Below are 24,054 nucleotides of genomic sequence, written 5' to 3'. Positions count from 1 at the left end.
TGCAGGAAATCAAACCGGCACTAGGAAACAGACTGAGAAACCAGAATAAAAATTTCACCTGCAACCCTTTCCATTTGTGCTAAACGAACGAAATCTCTCCACATGCTCCGATCTGAGAGATAATTTTGTGTGAAAGCCGTCCTTCACCTAGCTTGTTGGGAACACAAAGTTTCTTTTCAGTTGCAAATTCCACTCAATACATATATATGGGGAGGTACAATCACCAACTCGTATTTACAGTGAAAACTGCAAGAACTTCAAACGGGCACTAGGAAACAGACTGAGAAAATAGAGTAAAAGTTTACTCTGCAACTCTTTCCTTTTATGGTAGATGAACGAACGTCTCTCCACATGCTCACTTCTGAGAGATAATTGTGTGTGAAAGCCTTCCTTCAACTAGATTGTTGGGAACACAAAGTTTCTTTTCTGTTGCAAAACCCACTCCATACATATATATGGGTAGATACTAGCTCCAAATCAGTTTTACAGTGAAAACTACAGGAATTCTAACAGGCAATAGGAAACAGACTGAGAAACGAGAGAAAAAGTTTCCCCTGCAACCCGTAAACTTTGTGCTAGATGAACGAAAGTCTCTCCACATGCTCAGTTCTGAGAGATTATTGTGTATGAAAGCCGTACTTCACATAGCTTCTTGGGAACATAAAGTTTCTTTTCAGTTGCAAACTCCACTAATTACAAATATATGGGTTGGTACAAGCTCCAACTCGGTTTTACAGAGAAAACTGCTGGAACTTCAAACCGGCACTAGGAAACAGACTGAGAATCCAGAGTAAAATTTTCTCCTGCAACCCGTTCCCGTTTTGCTAGATGAACGAACGTCTATCCACATGCTCAGTTCTGAGAGATAAGTGTGTGTGAAAGACGTACTTCACCTAGCTTGTTGGGAACACAAACTTTCTTTTCAATTACAAATACCAATCCATACATATGTTTGGGGAGGTACTAGCTCCAACTCGGTTTTAAATTGAAAAATGCAGGAACTTCAAACCGGCACTAGGAAACAGACTGAGAATCCAGAGTAAAAGTTTCTCCTGCAACCCGTTCATTTTCGGCTAGATGAACGAACTTCTCTCCAAATGCTCAGTTCTGAGATATAAGTGTTTGTGAAAGCAGTTTTCACTTAGATTATTGGGAACAAAAGTTTCTTTTCACTAGCAAACCCACCCCAACATACTTATGGGAATTACTAGCTCCTAATCGGTTTTACAGTTAAAACTGCAGAAATTTCAAACAGGCACTAGGAAACAGACTGAAAAAAAAGAGTAAAAGTTCCTCTGCAACCCGTTCATTTTGTGCTCGATGAAGGAACGTCTCTCCACATGCTCACATCTGAGAGATAATTGTGTGTGAAAGCATTCCTTCAACTAGCTTGTTGGGAACACAAAGTTTCTTTTCTGTTGAAAACCCCACACCATACATATATATGGGTAGGTACTAGCTCCAACCCGGTTTTACACTCAAAATTGCAGGAAATTCTTATCGGCACTAGGAATCAGACTGAGAAACCGGAGTAAAAGTATCCCCTGCAACCCGTTCACTTTGTGCCAGATGAAAGAACGTCTCTCCACATGCTCATTTCTGAGAGATAATTGTGTGTGTAAGCCGATCTTCAGCAAGCTTGTTGGAAACACAAAGTTTCTTTTCAGGTGCAAACTCCACTTCATACATATACATGTGGAGGTACGAGCTAAAAACACGGTTTTACAGTGAAAACTGCAGGAAATCAAACCGGCACTAGGAAACAGACTGAGAAACCAGACTAAAATTTTCACCTGCAACCCGTTCCCTTTGTGCTAGATGAACGAACATCTCTCCACATGCTCAGTTCTGAGAGATAATTGTGTGTGAAAGCCGTCCTTCAACTAGATTTTTGGGAACCCAAAGTTCCTTTTAAGTTGCAAACTCCACTCCATACATATATATGGGTAGGTACAAGCTCCAGCTCGGTTTACAGTGAAAACTGCATGAACTTCAAACCGGCACTAGGAAACAGACTTAGAATCCAGAGTAAAATTTTCTCCTGCAACCCTTTCCCTTGTGCTAGATGAATGAACGTCTCTCCACATGCTCATTTCTGGGAGATAAGTGTGTGTGAAACACGTGCTTCAACTAGCTTGTTTGGAACACAAAGTTTCTTTTCAGTTACAAATTCCACTCCATACATATATATAGGGAGGTATTAGCTCCAACTCTGTTTTAAAGTGAAAACTGCAGGAACTTCAAACCGGCACTGGGAAACAGGCTGTGAAACCGGAGTAAAAGTATCCCCTTCAATCAGTTCTCTTTGTCCTACATGAAAGAACGTCTCTCCACATGCTCAGTTCTGAGATATAAGTGTGTGTGAAAGCCGTTTTAAACAAGCATGTTGGGAACACAAAGATTCTTTTCAGTTGCCAACTCCACTTCATACATACATATGGGGAGGTACTAGCTCCTAAACGGGTTTACAGTGAAAATTGCAGAAAATTCAAACAGGCTCTAGGAAACAGACTAAGAAACGAGAGTAAAGATTCTCCTGCAACCAGTTTCCCTTTGTGCTAGATGAACGAACGTCTCGCCACATGCTCAGTTCTGAGAGGTAAATGTGATTTTAAGCCATACTTCACCAATCTTGTTGGGAACACAAAGTTTCTTTTCAGTTGCACACTCCAGTCCATACTTATATATGGGTAGGTACTAGCTCCAACTCGGTTTTTCAGTGAAAACTGCAGGAACTTCATACAGGCACTGGGAAACAGACTGAGAAACCGGAGTAAAAGTATCCCCTTCATCCAGTTCTCTTTGTCCTACATGAAAGAACATCTCTCCACATGCTCAGTTCTGAGAGATAATTGTGTGTGAAAGCCGCCCTTAAACTAGCTTGTTGGAAGCACAAAGTTTCTTTTCAGTTGCAAACTCCACTTCATACATATATATGTGGAGGTACGAGCTCCAACACGGTTTTACAATGAAAACTGCTGGAAAATCAAACCAGCACTAGGAAACAGACTGAGAAACCAGAATAAAATTTCACCTGCAACCCTTTCCATTTGTGCTAAACGAACGAAATCTCTCCACATGCTCCGATCTGAGAGATAATTTTGTGTGAAAGCCGTCCTTCACCTAGCTTGTTGGGAACACAAAGTTTCTTTTCAGTTGCAAATTCCACTCAATACATATATATGGGAGGTACAATCACCAACTCGTATTTACAGTGAAAACTGCAAGAACTTCAAACGGGCACTAGGAAACAGACTGAGAAATAGAGTAAAAGTTTACTCTGCAACTCTTTCCTTTTATGGTAGATGAACGAACGTCTCTCCACATGCTCACTTCTGAGAGATAATTGTGTGTGAAAGCCTTCCTTCAACTAGATTGTTGGGAACACAAAGTTTCTTTTCTGTTGCAAACCCACTCCATACATATATATGGGTAGATACTAGCTCCAAATCAGTTTTACAGTGAAAACTACAGGAATTCTAACAGGCAATAGGAAACAGACTGAGAAACGAGAGAAAAAGTTTCCCCTGCAACCCGTAAACTTTGTGCTAGATGAACGAAAGTCTCTCCACATGCTCAGTTCTGAGAGATTATTGTGTATGAAAGCCGTACTTCACATAGCTTCTTGGGAACATAAAGTTTCTTTTCAGTTGCAAACTCCACTAATTACAAATATATGGGTTGGTACAAGCTCCAACTCGGTTTTACAGAGAAAACTGCTGGAACTTCAAACCGGCACTAGGAAACAGACTGAGAATCCAGAGTAAAATTTTCTCCTGCAACCCTTTCCCTTGTGCTAGATGAATGAACGTCTCTCCACATGCTCATTTCTGGGAGATAAGTGTGTGTGAAACACGTGCTTCAACTAGCTTGTTTGGAACACAAAGTTTCTTTTCAGTTACAAATTCCACTCCATACATATATATAGGGAGGTATTAGCTCCAACTCTGTTTTAAAGTGAAAACTGCAGGAACTTCAAACCGGCACTGGGAAACAGGCTGTGAAACCAGAGTAAAAGTATCCCCTTCAATCAGTTCTCTTTGTCCTACATGAAAGAACGTCTCTCCACATGCTCAGTTCTGAGATATAAGTGTGTGTGAAAGCCGTTTTAAACAAGCATGTTGGGAACACAAAGATTCTTTTCAGTTGCCAACTCCACTTCATACATACATATGGGGAGGTACTAGCTCCTAAACGGGTTTACAGTGAAAATTGCAGAAAATTCAAACAGGCTCTAGGAAACAGACTAAGAAACGAGAGTAAAAGATTCTCCTGCAACCAGTTCCCTTTGTGCTAGATGAACGAACGTCTCGCCACATGCTCAGTTCTGAGAGGTAAATGTGATTTTAAGCCATACTTCACCAATCTTGTTGGGAACACAAAGTTTCTTTTCAGTTGCACACTCCAGTCCATACTTATATATGGGTAGGTACTAGCTCCAACTCGGTTTTTCAGTGAAAACTGCAGGAACTTCATACAGGCACTGGGAAACAGACTGAGAAAGCGGAGTAAAAGTATCCCCTTCATCCAGTTCTCTTTGTCCTACATGAAAGAACATCTCTTCACATGCTCAGATCTGAGAGATAATTGTGTGTGAAAGCCGCCCTTAAACTAGCTTGTTGGAAGCACAAAGTTTCTTTTCAGTTGCAAACTCCAATCCATATATATATATATGAGTAGTTACAAGCTCAAACTCGGTTTAACAGTGAAAACTGCAGGAACTTCAATTCGGAACTAGGAAACAGTCTGAGAAACCAAAGTAAAATTTTTTCCTGCAACCCGTTCCCTTTGTGCTAGATGAAAGAACGTCTCTCCACAGGCTCAGTCGGAGAGATAATTGTGTGTGAAAGCCGTTATTCACATTGCTTGTTGGGAACACAAAGTTTCTTTTCAGTTGCAAACTCCAATCCATATATATATATGGGTAGTTACAAGCTCAAACTCGGTTTAACAGTGAAAACTGCAGGAACTTCAATTCGGAACTAGGAAACAGACTGAGAAAACTGAGTAAAAGTTTCTCCTGCCAGCCGTTCCCTTTGTGCTAGATGAACGAACGTCTCTCCACATGCTCAGTTATGAGAGATAATTTTGTGTGAAAGCCGTCCTTCACCTAGCTTGTTGGGAACCCAAAGTTTCTTTTCTGTTGCCAATTCCACTCCATACATATATATGGGGAGGTACTAGCACCAAATCGGATTTACAGTGAAATCTGCAGGAAATTGTAAACATCACTAGGAAACAGACTGAGAAACCGGAGTAAAAGTTTCACCTGCAAACTTTTCCCTTTGTGCTAGATGAAAGAACGTTTCTCCACATGCTCATTTCTGAGAGATAACTGTGTGTGAAAGCCGTCCTTCACCTAACTTGTTGGGAAAACAAAGTTTCCTTTCAGGAGCAAACTCCACTCCATACATATATATGGGGTGTTTCTATCCACAAATCGATTTTACAGTGAAAAATGCAAGAAATTCTAACCGTCACTAGGAAACAGAATGAGAAACGAAAGAAAAAGTTTCCCCTGCAACCCGTAAAATTTGTGCTAGATGAACGAAAGTCTCTCCACATGCTCAGTTCTGAGAGATTATTGTGTGTGATAGCCGTACTTCACATAGCTTCTTGGGAACATAAAGTTTCTTTTCAGTTGCAAACTCCACTAATTACAAATATATGGGTTGGTACAAGCTCCAACTCGGTTTTACAGAGAAAACTGCTGGAACTTCAAACCGGCACTAGGAAACAGACTGAGAATCCAGAGTAAAATTTTCTCCTGCAACCCGTTCCCGTTTTGCTAGATGAACGAACGTCTATCCACATGCTCAGTTCTGAGAGATAAGTGTGTGTGAAAGACGTACTTCACCTAGCTTGTTGGGAACACAAACTTTCTTTTCAATTACAAATACCAATCCATACATATGTTTGGGGAGGTACTAGCTCCAACTCGGTTTTAAATTGAAAAATGCAGGAAATTCAAACCGGCACTAGGAAACAGACTGAGAATCCAGAGTAAAAGTTTCTCCTGCAACCCGTTCATTTTCGGCTAGATGAACGAACTTCTCTCCAAATGCTCAGTTCTGAGATATAAGTGTGTGTGAAAGCAGTTTTCATCTAGCTTATTGGGAACAAAAAGTTTCTTTTCACTAGCAAACCCACCCCAACATACTTATGGGAATTACTAGTTCCTAATCGGTTTTACATTGAAAATTGCAGAAATTTCAAACAGGCACTAGGAAACAGACTGAAAAAAATGGGTAAAAGTTCCTCTGCAACCCGTTCATTTTGTGCTCGATGAAGGAACGTCTCTCCACATGCTCACATCTGAGAGATAATTGTGTGTGAAAGCCTTCCTTCAAATAGCATGTTGGGAACACAAAGTTTCTTTTCTGTTGTAAACACCACACCATACATATATATGGGTAGGTACTAGCTCCAACCCGGTTTTACACTGAAAATTGCAGGAAATTCTAACCGGCACTAGGAATCAGACTGAGAACCCGGAGTAAAAGTATCCCCTGCTACCCATTCACTTTGTGCTACATGAAAGAACGTCTCTCCACATGCTCATTTCTGAGAGAAATTTGTGTGTGTAAGCCGACCTTCAGCTAGCTTTTTGGAAACACAAAGTTTCTTTTCAGGTTCAAACTCCACTTCATACATATATATGGGGAGGTACTAGCTCCAACTCTGTTTTACAGTAAAAACTGCAGCAACTTCAAAACGGCACTAGGAAACAGACTGAGAAACCACAGAAAACAGTTTCTCCTACAACCTGTTTCTTTGTGCTATATGAACGAACGTCGCTCCACATGCTCAGTTCTGAGAGATAATTGTGTATGAAAGACGTTATTCACATAGCTTGTTGGGAACACAAATTTCTTTTCACTTGTCAACTCCAATCCACACATATTTTCGAGGAGGTACTAGCTCCAACCCGGTTTTACAGTGAAAACTGCAGGAACTTCAAACCGGCATTAGGAAACAGACTGAGAAACCAGAGTAAAAGTTTCTCCTGCAACCCGTTCCTATGTGCTACATGAACGAACGTCTCTCCACATGCTCAGTTCTGAGTGAAAATTGTGTGTGAAAGCCGAACTTCAGCTAGCTTGTTGGGAACGCATAGTGTGTTTTCATTTGCAAAATCCACTCCATACCTATGTATGGGGTGATATTATCTACTAATCTGTTTTACAGTGAAAACTGCAGGAATTTCAAACCGGCACTAGGAAACAGACTGAGAGATCAGAGTATATGTTTCTCCTGCAACCTGTTCCTTTTGTGCTAGATGAACAATCGTCTATCCACATTCTCAGTACAGAGAGATATGTGTGTGTGAAAGCCGTTCTTCACCTAGTTTGCTGGGAACACAAAGTTTCTTTTCAGTTGCAAACTCCACTCCATAAATATATATATGGGGAGGTTCTAGCACCAAATCTGTTTTTCAGTGAAAACTGCAGAAATTTCTAAACGATTCTAGGAAACTGACTGAGAAAAAATAGAAATATTTTCCCCTACAAACCGATCATTTTGTGCTAGATGAACGAAACTCTCTCCACATGCTCAGTTCTCAGAAATAACTATGTGTGAAAGCCGTCCTTCAACTAGCTTGTTGGGAACACAAAGTTTCTTTTCAGTTGCAAAATCCACTCCATACATATATACAGGGATGTACTAGCTCCAACTCGGTTTTACAGGGAAACTGCAGGAACTTCTATCCGGCACTAGGAAACAGAATGAGAAACCGGAGTAAAATTATCCCCTGCAACACGTTCCCTTTGTCCTAGATGAAAGAAGTCTCTCTAAATGCTCAGTTCTCAGAGAAAATTGTGTGTAATGCCGTCCATCACCTAGCTTGTTGGAAGCATAAAGATTATTTTCAGAAGCAAATTACACTCCATACATATATATATGGGAAGTACGAGCTCCAACACTGTTTTACAGTGAAATCTGCAGGAACATCAAACCGGCACTATGAAACATAGAGATAAACCACAGTAAAATTTCTCCTGCAACCCGATCCCTTTATGCTAGATGAACGAACGTCTCTCCACATGCTCCGATCTGAGAGATAATTGTGTGTGAAAGGCGTACTTCACCTAGCTTGTTGGGAACACAAAGTTTCTTTTCAGTTGCAAACTCCACTCCATACATATATATGGGGAGGTAATAGCTCCAACTCGGTTTTACAGTGAAAATTGCTGGAACTTCAAACCGGCACTAGGAAACATACTGAGAAACCAGAGTAAAAGTTTCTCCTGCAACCCGTTCCCGTTTTGCTAGATGAACGAACATCTCTCCACATGCTCATTTCTGAGAGATATGTGTGTGTGAATGACTTACTTCACCTAGATTGTTGGGAACACAAAGTTTCTTTTCAGTTACAAATACCAATCCATACATATATATGGGGAAGTACTAGCTCCAACTCGGTTTTAAATTTAAAACTGCAGGAATTTCAAACCGGCACTAGGGAACCGACTGAGAATCCAGATTAAAAATTTCTCCTGCAACCTTTTCATTTTCTGCTAGATGAACGAACTTCTCTCCACATGCTCAGTTCTGAGATATAAGTGTTTGTGAAGCTGTTTTCACCAGCTTATTGGGAACACAAAGATTTTTTCACTAGAAAACTCCACCCCAACATACTTATGGGTAGGTAGTAGCTCCTAATCGGGTTTACAGTGAAATCTGCAGAAATTTCAAACACGCACTAGGAAACAGACTAAAAAAAAAGTAAAATTTCCTCTGCAACCCATTCTTTTTGTGCTAGATTAACGAACGTTTCTCCAAATGCTCACATCTGAGAGATAATTGTGTGTGAAAGTCTTCCTTCAACTAGCTTGTTGGGAACACAAAGATTCTTTTCTGTTGCAAACCCCACTCAATACATATATATGGGTATGTACTAGCTCCAACCCAGTTTTACAATGAAAACTGCAGGAACTTCTAACCAGCACTAGGAAACAGACTGATAAACCCGAGTAAAAGTATCCCCTGCAACCCGTTCACTTTGTGATAGATGAAAGAACGTCTCTCCACATGCTCATTTCTCAGATATAAGACTGTGTGAAAGCCGTCCTTCAGCTAGCTTGTTGGAAACACAAAGTTTCTTTTCAGTTGCAAACTCCACTTCATACATATATATGTGAAGGTACGAGCTAAAAACACGGATATACAGTGAAAACTGCAGGAAAATCAAACCGGCACTAGGAAACAGACTGAGAAACCAGACTAAAATTTTCACATGCAACCCGTTCCTTTTGTGCTAGATGAACGAACATTTCTCCACATGCTCAGTTCTCAGAGTTAATTGTGTGTTAAAGCCGACCTTCACGTAGCTTGTTGCGAACACAAAGTTTCTTTTAAGATTCAAACACCAATCCATACATATATATGGGGTGGTACTTGCTCCAACTCGGTTTTACAGTGAAAACTGCAGGAACTTCAAAACGGCACTAGGAAACAGAATGAGAAACCAGAGAAAAAATTTTCTCATACAACACTTTCCTTTGTGCTATATGAACGAACGTCTCTCCACATGCTCAGTTCTGAGATATAAGTGTGTGTTATAGCCGTTTTCACGTAACTTGTTGGGAACAAATGTTTCTTTTCACTGGCAAACTCCACAACAACATACATTTGGGGAAGTACGAGCTCCTAATAGGTTTTACAGTGAAAACTGCAGAAATTACAAACAGGCACTAGGAAACAGACTGAGAAACCCGAGTAAAAGTTTCTCCATCAACACGTTCCCTTTCTGCTAGATGAACGAACTTCTCTCCACATGCTCAATTCTGAGAGATTAATTTGTGTGGAAGCCGTCCTTCACCAAGCTTGTAGGGAAAACAAAGTTTCTTTTCATTTGCAAACTCCACTGCATACATATATATGGGGAGGTACGAGCTCCAACTCAGTTTTATAGTGAAAACTGCAGGAAATTCAAACCGGCACTAGGAAACAGACTGAGTAATCTGAGTTAAACATTCTCCTGCAAATCTTTCCCATTGTACTTGATGAAAGAACGTCTCTCCACATGCTATTTTCTGAGAGAAAAGTGTGTGTGAAAGCCGTTCTTCACCTAGCTTGATGGGAACACAAAGATATTTACTGTTGCAATCTCCTCTCCATACATATATATGGGTAGGTACTAGCTCCAACTCGGTTTTACAGTGAAAACTGCAGGAACTTCAAACCGGCTCTAGGAAACAGACTGAGAAACCAGAGTAAAAGTTTCTCCTGCAAACCTTTCCCTTTGTGCTAGATGAACGAAAGTCATTCCATATGCTCCGTTCTCAGAGATAAGTGTGTGTGACAGCCGTACTTCATTTAGCTTGTTGGGAACACATAGATTCTTTTCAGTTGCAAACTCCACTCCATACATATATATGGGGAGGTACGACCTCCAACACAGTTTTATAGTGAAAACTGCAGGAACTTCAAACAGGGAGTAGGAAACAGACTGAGAACCAGGGTAAAAGTTTCCCCTGCAACAAGTTCCCTTTGTGCTAGATGAAAGAACGTCTCTCCACATGCTCATTTCTGAGAGATAAGTGTCTGTGAAAGCCGTCCTTCACATTGCTTGTTGGGAACACAAAGTTAATTTTATTTGCAACCCCACTTAATACATATATATGGGGAGGTACGTGCTCCAACTCGAATTTACAGTGAAAACTGCAGGAATTTCAAACCTGCACTAGGAAACAGACTGAGAATCCAGAGTAGTTGTTTCTCCTGCAAACCGTTCATTTTGTGCTAGATGAAGGAACGTCTCTCCACATGCTCAGTTCTGAGAGATAAATGTGTTTGGAAGGCGTACTTCACCTAGCTTGTTGGGAACAGAAAGTTTATTTTCTGTTGTAAAATTCACTCCACACATATATATGGGAAGGTACTAGCTCCAACACGGTTTTACAGTGAAAACTGCAGGAACATCAAACTGGCACTAGGAAAAAGACTGAGAAAAAACAGAAAAAGTTTCTCCTGCAAACCGTTCCCTTTTTGCTAGATGAACGACCGTCTCTCCACATGCTCCGTTCTCAGAGATAAGTGTGTGTGAAAGCCGTCCTTCACCGAGCTTGTTGGGAACACAAAGATCCTTTTCTGTTGTAAACTCCACTTCATACATATATATGGGTAGGTACTAGCTCCAAATTTGCTTTACATTGAAAACTGCAGGAACTTCAAACCGGCACTAGGAAACAGACTGAGAAACCTGAGTAAAAGTTTCTCCTTCAACCCGTTCCCTTTGTGCTAGATGAACGAACGTCTCTCCACATGCTCAGTTCTGAGATATAAGTGTGTGTGATAGCCGTTTTCAAGTAGCTTGTTGGGAACACAAAGTTTCTTTTCACTAGCAGACTCCACAACAACATACATTTGGGGAGGTTCTAGCTCCTAATCAGTATTACAGTGAAAACTGCAGAAATTACAAACAGGCACTAGGAAACAGACTGAGAAATCAGACTAAATGTTTCTCCTGCAACCAGTTCCATTTGTGCTAGATGAACGAACATCTCGCCACATGCTCACATCTGAGATTAAATTGTGTGTGAAAGCCTTTCTTCAACTGGCTTGTTGGGAACACAAAGTTTCTTTTAATTTGCAAACTCCACTTCATATAAATATATGGGGAGGTACGACCTCCAACACAGTTTTATAGTGAAAACTGCAGGAACTTCAAACAGGGAGTAGGAAACAGACTGAGAACCAGGGTAAAAGTTTCCCCTGCAACAAGTTCCCTTTGTGCTAGATGAAAGAACGTCTCTCCACATGCTCATTTCTGAGAGATAAGTGTCTGTGAAAGCCGTCCTTCACATTGCTTGTTGGGAACACAAAGTTAATTTTATTTGCAACCCCACTTAATACATATATATGGGGAGGTACGTGCTCCAACTCGAATTTACAGTGAAAACTGCAGGAATTTCAAACCTGCACTAGGAAACAGACTGAGAATCCAGAGTAGTTGTTTCTCCTGCAAACCGTTCCCTTTGTGCTAGATGAACGAACGTCTCTCAACATGCTCGGTTCTGAGAGATAATTGTGTGTGAAAGCCGTTCTTCAAATAGCTTGTTGGGCACACAAAGTTTCTTTTCAGTTGCAAACCCCACTCCATACATATATGGGGAGGTTCAAGCTCCAACTCGGATTTACAGTGAAAACTGCAGGATCTTCTAACCGGCACAAGGAAACAGACTGAGAAACCGGAGTAAATGTTTCTCCTACAACCCGTTTCATTTCTGCTTGATGAACGAACTTCTCTCCACATGCTCAGTTCTGAGAGATTAATTTGTGTGGAAGCCGTCCTTCACCAAGCTTGTTGGGAACACAAAGTTTCTTTTCATTTGCAAACTCCTCTCCATACATATATATGGGGAGGTACAAGCTCCAACTCGTGTTTAGAGTGAAAACTGCAGGAAATTCAAACCGGCACTTGGATACAGACTGAGAAACCCGAGTAAAAGTTTCCCTGCAAACCGTTCCCTTTGTTCTAGATGAACGAACGTCACTCTACATGTTCAGTTCTTAGAGATAATTATGTGTGAAACCCGTCCTTCACATAGCCTGTTGGTAACACAAAGTTCCTTTTCACTTGCAAACTCCAATCCATAAATATATATGGGAAGGTACAAGCTCCAACTCTGTTTTACAGTGATAATTGCTGGAACATCAAACCGGCCATAGGAAAGAGACTGAGAAAAAATAGTAATAGTTTCTCTTGCAACCCGTTCCATTTGTGCTAGATGAATGAACGTCTATCCACAAGCTAATTTCTGAGAGATAAGTGTGTGTGAAAGTCTTCCATCACCTAGCTTGTTGGGAACAGAAACTGTATTTTTAGTTGAAAACTTCACTCCATACATATATATGGGAAGGTACTAGCTCAAATTCTGTTTTTCAGTGAAAACTGCATGAACTTCAAACCGGCACTAGGAAACAGACTGAGAAACCAGAGTAAAAGTTTTTTCGGCATACCGTTCCCTTTTTGCTAGATGAACGAACTTCTATCCACATGCTCATTTCTAAGAGGTAAGTGTGTGTGAAAGCCGTCATTCACCTAGATTGTTGGGAACACAGAGTTAATTTTCAGTTGCAAACTGCACCCCAAATATTTATATGGGAATGTACTAACTCCAAATCAGTTTTACGGTGAAATCTGTAGCAAATTCAAACCAGCACTAGGAAACCAATTGAGAAACAAGAGTAAAATTTTCTCCTGCAAGCCTTTCCCTTTGTGCTTGATGAACGAAATACTCTCCACATGCTCAGTTCTGAGAGATAATGTGTGTGAAAGCTGTCCTTCACCTAGCTTGTTGGGAAAACAAAGTTTCTTTTCAGTTGCAAATTAAACTCCATAAATATTTTATGGGGATTTACCAGCTCTAAAACTATATTACAGTGAAAACTGCATTAACACCCTAACGGTACAAGGAGAAATACTGAGAAACCAGGAAATAGTTTCCCTGCAATCCTTTCACTTTTTGCTAGATGAACGAACGTCTCTCCACATGATCTGTACTGAGAGATAAGTGTGTGTGAAAGCCGTCCTTCACCTAGCTTTTTGGGAACACAAAGATTCTTTTCAGTTACTAACTACACTCCATTCATATTATATGGGGAGGTATAAGCTCCAACTCGGTTTTACAGTGAAAACTGCAGGAACATCAAACCGGCACTAGGAAATACACTGAGAAACAAGGGTAAAAGTTTCCCCTGAAACCCGTTCGCATTGTGCTAGGTGAACGAACGTCAATCCACATGCTCAGTTCTGAGAGATATGTGTGTGTGATAGCCTTCCGTCACTTTGAATGTTGGGAACAGAAAATGTCTTTTTAGTTGCAAACTCCCCTCCATACATATATATATGGAAGTACTAGCTCCAATTCGGTTTTTTAGTGAAAATTGTAGGAACTTCAAATCGGCACTAGGGAAAAGACTGGGAAATCAGAGTAAAAGTTTCTATTGCATACCGTTCCCTTTGTGCTAGATGAACGAACTTCTAGCCACAAGCTAATTTCTGAGAGATAAATGTGTGTGAATGCATTCCATTACCTAGCTTGTTGAGAAAGGAAAGTGTATTTTTAGTTGCAAACTTCAGTCCATACATATATATGGGGAGGTGATAGCTCCAATTCGATTTTTCAGTGAAAACTGCATGGTCTTCAAAACGGCAATAGGAAACAGCCTGAGAAATCAGAGTAAAAGTTTCTTCTGCATACCGTTCCCTTGGTGCTAGATGAATAAAAGTCTATCCACATGCTCATTTCTAAGAGATAAGTGTGTGTGAAAGCCGTCTTTGACCTAGATTTTTGGGAACACAGAGTTACTTTTCAGTTGCAAACTACACTTCAAATATTTATATGGGGATGTATTAGCTCCAAATCAGTTTTACAGTGAAATCTGTAGGAAATTCAAACCAGCACTAGGAAACCAATTGAGAAACAAGGGTAAGATTTTCTCCTGCAAACCTTTCCCTTTGTGCTAGATGAACGAAAGTCATTCCATATGCTCCGTTCTCAGAGATAAGTGTGTGTGACAGCCGTACTTCATTTAGCTTGTTGGGAACACATAGATTCTTTTCAGTTGCAAACTCCACTCCATACATATATATGGGGAGGTACGACATCCAACTCAGTTTTATAGTGAAAACTGCAGGAACTTCAAACCGGGAGTAGGAAACAGACTGAGAACCAGGGTAAAAGTTTCCCCTGCAACAAGTTCCCTTTGTGCTAGATGAAAGAACGTCTCTCCACATGCTCATTTCTGAGAGATTATTGTCTGTGAAAGTCGTCCTTCACATTGCTTGTTGGGAACACAAAGTTATTTTTATTTGCAAACCCCACTTAATACATATATATGGGGATGTAATAGTTCCAACTCGATTTTACAGAGAAAATTGCAGGAATTTCAAACCTGCACTAGGAAACAGACTGAGAATCCAGAGTAGTTGTTTCGCCTGCAACCCGTTCGTTTTGTGCTAGATGAAGGAACGTCTCTCCACATGCTCAGTTCTGAGAGATAAATGTGTTTGGAAGGCGTACTTCACCTAGCTTGTTGGGAACAGAAAGTTTATTTTCTGTTGTAAAATCCACTCCATACATATATATGGGAAGGTACTAGCTCCAACACGGTTTTACAGTGAAAACTGCAGGAACATCAAACTGGCACTAGGAAAAAGACTGAGAAAAAAGAGAAAAAGTTTCTCCTGCAAACCGTTCCCTTTTTGCTAGATGAACGACCGTCTCTCCACATGCTCCGTTCTCAGAGATAAGTGTGTGTGAAAGCCGTCCTTCACCGAGCTTGTTGGGAACACAAAGTTTCTTTTCTGTTGTAAACCCCACTTCATACATATATATGAGTAGGTACTAGCTCCAACTCTGTTTTACAGTGAAAACTGCAGGAAATTCAATTCGGAACTAGGAAAGAGACTGAGAAACCAGCGTAAAAGTTTCTTCTGCAAACCGTTCACATTGTGCTAGATGAACGATCGTCTCTACACATGCTCAGTTCTGAGGGATACGTGTGTGTGAAAGCCGTATTTCACATAGCTTGTCGAGAACACAAAGTTCCTTTTCAGTTGCAAACCCCACTCAATACATATATATCGGGAGTTACAAGCTCAAACTCGGTTTAAAATTTGAAACTTCAGGAAATTCAAACCGGCACTTGGAAACAGACTGAGAAAAATGAGAAAACGTTTCTCCTGCAACCTGTTCTTTTTGTGTTGGATGAAAGATCTTCTCTCCACATGCTCAGGTCTGAGATATAATTGTCTGTGAAAGCCGTCCTTCATCTAGCTTGTTGGGAACACAAAGTTTCTCTTCTTTTGCAAATTCCACTCCATACATATATATGGGGATGTAATAGTTCCAACTCAGATTTACAGTGAAAACTGCAGGAAGTTCTAAACGGCACTAGGAAACAGACTGAGAAACCGGAATAAAAGTTTCCACTGCAACACGTTCCCTTTGTACTAGATGAAATAACGTCTCTCCACATGCTCATATCTGAGCGATAAATTTGTGTGAAAGCCGTCCTTCACCTAGTTTGTTGGGAACACAAAGTTTCTTTTCATTTGCAAACTCCACATCATACATATATATGGGGAGGTACTAGATCCAACTCGGTTTTACAGTGAAAACTGCAGGAACTTCAAACCGGCACTAGGAAACAGACTGAGAAACCAGAGTAAAAGTTTCACCTGCAACCCGTTCCCTATGTGCTAGATGAACGAACGTATCTCCACATGCTCTGTTCTGAGAGATAAGTGTGTGTGAAAGCCGTCCTTCAAATTGCTTGTTGGGAACACATAGTTTCTTTTCTATTGCAAACCCCACTCCATACTTATATGGGGAGGTTCAAACTCCAACTCGGATTTACAGTGAAAACTGCAGGATCTTCTAACCGGCACAAGGAAACATACTGAGAAACTGGAGTAAATGTTTCTCCTACAACCCGTTCCATTTCTACTTGATGAACGAACTTCTCTCCACATGCTCAGTTCTGAGAGATTAATTTGTGTTGAAGCCGTCCTTCACCAAGCTTGTTGGGAACACAAAGTTTCTTTTCATTTGCAAACTCCACTCCATACATATATATGGGGAGGTACAAGCTCCAACTCGTGTTTAGAGTGAAAACTGCAGGAAATTCAAACCGGCACTTGGATACAGACTGAGAAACCCGAGTAAAAGTTTCCCTGCAAACCGTTCCCTTTGTTCTAGATGAACGAACGTCACTCTACATGTTCAGTTCTTAGAGATAATTATGTGTGAAACCCGTCCTTCACATAGCCTGTTGGTAACACAAAGTTCCTTTTCACTTGCAAACTCCAATCCATAAATATATATGGGAAGGTACAAGCTCCAACTCTGTTTTACAGTGATAATTGCTGGAACATCAAACCGGCCATAGGAAAGAGACTGAGAAAAAATAGTAATAGTTTCTCCTGCAACCCGTTCCATTTGTGCTAGATGAACGAACGTCTATCCACAAGCTAATTTCTGAGAGATAAATGTGTGTGAAAGCCTTCCATCACCTAGCTTGTTGGGAACAGAAACTGTATTTTTAGTTGAAAACTTCACTCCATACATATATATGGGAAGGTACTAGCTCAAATTCTGTTTTTCAGTGAAAACTGCATGAACTTCAAACTGGCACTAGGAAACAGACTGAGAAACCAGAGTAAAAGTTTTTTCGGCATACCGTTCCCTTTTTGCTAGATGAACGAACTTCTATCCACATGCTCATTTCTAAGAGGTAAGTGTGTGTGAAAGCCGTCATTCACCTAGATTGTTGGGAACACAGAGTTAATTTTCAGTTGCAAACTGCACCCCAAATATTTATATGGGAATGTACTAACTCCAAATCAGTTTTACGGTGAAATCTGTAGCAAATTCAAACCAGCACTAGGAAACCAATTGAGAAACAAGAGTAAAATTTTCTCCTGCAAGCCTTTCCCTTTGTGCTTGATGAACGAAATACTCTCCACATGCTCAGTTCTGAGAGATAATGTGTGTGAAAGCTGTCCTTCACCTAGCTTGTTGGGAAAACAAAGTTTCTTTTCAGTTGCAAATTAAACTCCATAAATATTTTATGGGGATTTACCAGCTCTAAAACTATATTACAGTGAAAACTGCATTAACACCCTAACGGTACAAGGAGAAATACTGAGAAACCAGGAAATAGTTTCCCTGCAATCCTTTCACTTTTTGCTAGATGAACGAACGTCTCTCCACATGATCTGTACTGAGAGATAAGTGTGTGTGAAAGCCATCCTTCACTTAGCTTTTTGGGAACACAAAGATTCTTTTCAGTTATTAACTACACTCCATTCATATTATATGGGGAGGTATAAGCTCCAACTCGGTTTTACAGTGAAAACTGCAGGAACATCAAACCGGCACTAGGAAATACACTGAGAAACAAGGGTAAAAGTTTCCCCTGAAACCCGTTCGCATTGTGCTAGGTGAACGAACGTCAATCCACATTCTCAGTTCTGAGAGATATGTGTGTGTGATAGCCTTCCGTCACTTTGAATGTTGGGAACAGAAAATGTCTTTTTAGTTGCAAACTCCCCTCCATACATATATATATGGAAGTACTAGCTCCAATTCGGTTTTTTAGTGAAAATTGTAGGAACTTCAAATCGGCACTAGGGAAAAGACTGAGAAATCAGAGTAAAAGTTTCTTCTGTATACCGTTCCCTTTGTGCTAGATGAACGAACTTCTAGCCACAAGCTAATTTCTGAGAGATAAATGTGTGTGAATGCATTCCATTACCTAGCTTGTTGAGAAAGGAAAGTGTATTTTTAGTTGCAAACTTCAGTCCATACATATATATGGGGAGGTGATAGCTCCAATTCGATTTTTCAGTGAAAACTGCATGGTCTTCAAACCGGCAATAGAAACAGCCTGAGAAATCAGAGTAAAAGTTTCTTCTGCATACCGTTCCCTTGGTGCTAGATGAATAAAAGTCTATCCACATGCTCATTTCTAAGAGATAAGTGTGTGTGAAAGCCGTCTTTGACCTAGATTGTTGGGAACACAGAGTTACTTTTCAGTTGCAAACTACACTCCAAATATTTATATGGGGATGTATTAGCTCCAAATCAGTTTTACAGTGAAATCTGTAGGAAATTCAAACCAGCACTAGGAAACCAATTGAGAAACAAGGGTAAGATTTTCTCCTGCAAGCCTTTCCCTTTGTGCTTGATGAACGAAATTCTCTTCACATGCTCAGTTCTGAGAGATAAGGGTGTGTGAAAGCTGTCCTTCAAATTGCTTGTTGCTAAAACAAAGTTTCTTTTAAGTTGTAAACTAATCTCCATAAATATTTTATGGGGATTTACCAGCTCTAAAAATATTTTACAGTGAAAACTGAATTAACTTCCTAACGGTACTAGGAGAAAGACTGAGAGACCAGGAAATAGTTTCTCCTGCATTCCTTTCCCTTTGTGCTAGATGAACGAACGTCTCCCCACATAATCTGTTCTGAGAGATAAGTGTGTGTAAAAGCCGTCCTTCACCTAGATTTTTATGAACACAGAGATTCTTTTCAGTTACTAAATACACTCCATTCATATTATATGGGGAGGTATTATCTCCAACTCGGTTTTACTGTGAAAACTGCAGGGAATTCAAAACGTCACTAGGAAATAGACTGAGAAACCCGGGTAAAAGTTTCCCCTGTAACACGTTCGCATTGTGCTAGATGAATGACCGTCACTCCAAATGATTTCTTCTGTGAGATACTTGAGTGTGAATGCCGCCCTTCACCTAGCTTTTAGGGAACACTGAGTTCCTTTTCAGTTACAAACTATAATCCATATATATTTTATGAGTAGGGACTAGCTCCAAGTCGGATTTACAGTGAAAACTGCAGGAAAATCAAAACGGCACTAGAAAACAGACTGAGAAACCAGAGTAAAATTTTCTTCTGCAACACGTTCCTTTGTGCTTGATGAATGAAAATCTCTCCACATGCTCACTTCTGAGATATAAGTGTGTGAGGAAGCCGTCATTCACCAAGCTTGTTTTGAAAACAAACTTTATTCAGTTGCAAACTAAAATCCATACATATTATATGGGTTGGGAATAACTCCAATTCGTTTATACAGTGAAAACTGCAGGAACTTCAAACCGGCACTAGGAAACAGTTGAGAAACCAGAGTAAAAGTTTCTCCTGAAACCCGTTCCATTTTGCTAGATGAACGATCGCCTCTCCACATGTTCACTTACAAAGGAAAAGTGTGTGTGAAAGCCTTCCTTCACCTAGCTTGTAGGGAACACAAAGATTCTTTTAAGTTGCAAACTACACTTCAAACATATATATGGGTAGGTACTAGCTCCAATTCTGTTTATCAGTGAAAACTGCAGGAACTTCAAATCGGCACAAGGAAACAGACTGAGAAACCAGAGTAAAAGTTTATTCTACATACCGTTCCCTTTGTGCTAGATGAAAGATCATCTATCCACATGCTCATTTCTGAGAGATAATTGTGTGTAAAGCCGTCATTCATCTAGATTGTTGGGAACACAGAGTTTCTTTTCAGTTGCAAACTACACTCCAAAATATATATATGAGGATGTACTAGCTCCAAATCTGTTTTACAGCTAAATCAGCAGGAATTTCAAAGCAGCAATAGGAAACAAACTGAGATACCAGAGTAAAAGATTCTCCTGCAACACGTTCTCTTTGTGCTAGATGAACGAACGTCTCTCCACATGCTCCATTCTGAGAGATATGTGTGTGTGAAAGCCGTCCTTCACCTAGCTTGTTGGGAACACAAAGTTTCTTTTCTATTGCAAACCCCAGTCCATACATATATGGGGAGGTTCAAGCTCCAACTCGGATTTACAGTGAAAACTGCAGGATCTTCTAACCGGCACAAGGAAACAGACTGAGAAACTGGAGTAAATGTTTCTCCAACAACCCGTTCCATTTCTACTTGATGAACGAACTTCTCTCCACATGCTCAGTTCTGAGAGATTAATTTGTGTGGAAGCCGTCCTTCACCAAGCTTGTTGGGAACACAAAGTCACATTTCAGTTGCAAACACCACTCCATATATATATATATACTGGGGGGTACTAGAACCAACTCGGCTTTACAGTGAAAACGGCAGAAAATACTAACCTGCACTAAGAAACAGACTGAGAATCAAGAGAAAATATTACCCCTGCCAACCGTTACTTTTGTGCTAGATGAACGAACATCTCTCCACATGCTCCATTCTGAGAGATATGTGTGTGTGAAAGCCGTCCTTCACCTAGCTTGTTGGGAACACAAAGTTTCTTTTCTCTTGCAAACCCCACTCCATAAATATATATGGGGAGGTTCAAGCTCCAACTCGGATTTACAGTGAAAATTGCAGGAACTTCTAACCGGCACTAGGAAACAGACTGAGAAACCGGAGTAAAAGTTTTTCCTACAACCCGTTCCCTTTCTGCTTGATGAACGAAATTCTCTCCACATTCTCAGTTCTGAGAGATTAATTTGTGTGGAAGCCGACCTTCACTAAGCTTGTTGGGAACACAAAGTTTCTTTTCATTTGCAAACTCCACTCCATACATATTTATGGGGAGGTACGAGCTCCAACTCTGTTTTACAGTGAAATCTGCAGGAACTTCAAACCGGCACTAGGAAACAGACTGAGAATCCAGAGTATAGTTTCCCCTGCAACCCGTTCCCTTTGTGCTTGATGAAAGAAAGTCTTTCCACATGCTCATTTCTCAGAGATAAGTGTGTGTGAAAGCCGTCCTTCACATATCTTCTAGGGAAAACAAAGTTTCTTTCATTGCAAACTCCATTTCATACATATATATGGGGAGGTACGAACTCCAACTCTGTTTTATAGTGAAAACTGAAGGAAATTCAAACCGGCACTAGGAAACAGACTGAGAAAACTGAGTAAAACTTTCTCCTGCAAATCTTTCCCTTTGTGCTAGATGAAAGAACGTCTCTCCACATGCTCTTTTCTTAGAGATATGTGTGTGTGAAAAGCCGTTCTTCACCTAGCTTGTTGGGAACACAATGTTTCTTTCCTGTTGCAATCTCCACTCCATACATATATATGGGGAAGTACTAGCTCCAACTCGGTTTTACAGTGAAAACTGCAGGAACTTCAATTCGGAACTAGGAAAGAGACTGAGAATCCAGCGTAAAGGTTTCTTCTGCAAACCCTTCACTTTGTGCAAGATGAACGAGAGTCTCTCCACATGCTCATTTCTGAGGGATAAGTGTGTGTGAAAGCCGTTTTTCACATAGCTTGTTGAGAACACAAAGTTTCTTTTCAGATGCAAACTCCACTCCATACATATATATGGGGAGTTTACAATCTCAAACTCGGTTTAAAAGTTGAAACTTCAGGAAATTCAAACCGGCACTTGGTAACAGACCGAGAAAATGAGAAAAACGTTTCTCCTGTAACCCATTCATTTTGTGTTGGATGAACGATCTTCTCTCCAATGTTCAGGTCTGAGAGATAATTGTCTGTGAAAGCCGTCCTTCATCTAGCTTGTTGGGAACACAAAGTTCCTTTTCTGTTGCAAAAAAATCCACTCCATACATATATTGGGTAGGTAATAGTTCCAACTCAGATTTACAGTGAAAATTGCAGGAAGTTCTAAACTGGCACTAGGAAACAGACTGAGAAACTGGAATAAAGTTTCCCCTGCAACACTTTCCCTTGTGCTAGATGAAATAACGTCTCTCCACATGCTCATATCTGAGAGATAAATTTGTGTGAAAGCCGTCCTTCACCTAGTATGTTGGGAACACAAAGTTTCTTTTCATTTGCAAACTCCACATCATACATATATATGGGGAGGTACTAGATCCAACACGGTTTTACAGTGAAAACTGCAGGAACTTCAAACAGGCACTAGGAAACAGACTGAGAAACCAGAGTAAATGTTTCCCCTGCAACCCGTTCCCTATGTGCTAGATGAACGAACGTCTCTCCACATGCTCAGTTCTGAGAGATAAGTGTGTGTGAAAGCCGTACTTCAACTTGCTTGTTGGGAACACAAAGTCACTTTTCAGTAGCAAACACCACTCCATATATATATATATTGGGGGGTACTAGAACCAACTCGTCTTTACAGTGAAAACGGCAGAAAATACTAACCTGCACTAAGAAACAGACTGAGAATCAAGAGAAAATGTTACTCCTGCCAACCGTTAATTTTGTGCTAGATGAACGAACATCTCTCCACATGCTCCATTCTGAGAGATATGTGTGTGTGAAAGCCGTCCTTCACCTAGCTTGTTGGGAACACAAAGTTTCTTTCTGTTGCAACCCCACTCCATACATATAATATGGGGAGGTTCAAGGCTCCAACTCGGATTTACAGTGAAAATTGCAGGAACTTCCTAACCGGCACTAGGAAACAGACTGAGAAACCGGAGTAAAAGTTTCCCCTACAACCTGTTCCCTTTCTGCTTGATGAACGAAATTCTCTCCACATTCTCAGTTCTGAGAGATTAATTTGTGTGGAAGCCGACCTTCACTAAGCTTGTTGGGAACAGAAAGATTCTTTTCAGTTACTAACTACACTCCATTCATATTATATGGGGAGGTATAAGCTACCAACTCGGTTTTACAGTGAAAACTGCAGGAACATCAAACCGGCACTAGGAATACACTGAGAAACAAGGGTAAAAGTTTCCCCTGAAACCCGTTCGCATTGTGCTAGGTGAACGAACGTCAATCCACATTCTCCGTTCTGAGAGATATGTTGTGTGTGATAGCCTTCCGTCACTTTGAATGTTGGGAACAGAAAATGTCTTTTTAGTTGCAATCTCCCCTCCATACATATATATATGGAGTACTAGCTCCAATTCGGTTTTTTAGTGAAAATTGTAGGAACTTCAAATCGGCACTAGGGAAAAGACTGAGAATCAGAGTAAAAGTTTTCTGTATACCGTTCCCTTTGTGCTAGATGAACGAACTTCTAGCCACAAGCTAATTTCTGAGAGATAAATGTGTTGAATGCATTCCATTACCTAGCTTGTTTGAGAAAGGAAAGTGTATTTTTAGTTTGCAAACTTCAGTCCATACATATATATGGGGAGGTGATAGCTCCAATTCGATTTTTCAGTGAAAACTGCATGGTCTTCAAACCGGCAATAGAAACAGCCTGAGAAATCAGAGTAAAGTTTCTTCTGCATACCGTTCCCTTGGTGCTAGATGAATAAAATCTATCCACATGCTCATTTCTAAGAGATAAGTGTGTGTGAAAGCCGTCTTTGACCTAGATTGTTGGGAACACAGAGTTACTTTTCAGTTGCAAACTACACTCCAATATTTATATGGGGATGTATTAGCTCCAAATCAGTTTTACAGTGAAATCTGTAGGAAATTCAACCAGCACTAGGAACCAATTGAGAACAAGGGTAAGATTTTCTCCTGCAAGCCTTTCCCTTTGTGCTTGATGAACGAAATACTCTTCACATGCTCAGTTCTGAGAGATAAGGGGTGTGAAAGCTGTCCTTCAAATTGCTTGTTGCTAAAACAAAGTTTCTTTTCAGTTGTAAACTAATCTCCATAATATTTTATGGGG

The sequence above is a fragment of the Camelus ferus genome, chromosome 20 (genome assembly GCF_009834535.1).
Source record: "Camelus ferus isolate YT-003-E chromosome 20, BCGSAC_Cfer_1.0, whole genome shotgun sequence".
NCBI classification, from domain to species: domain Eukaryota; kingdom Metazoa; phylum Chordata; class Mammalia; order Artiodactyla; family Camelidae; genus Camelus; species Camelus ferus.
This window is presented reverse-complemented; position numbering follows the sequence as displayed.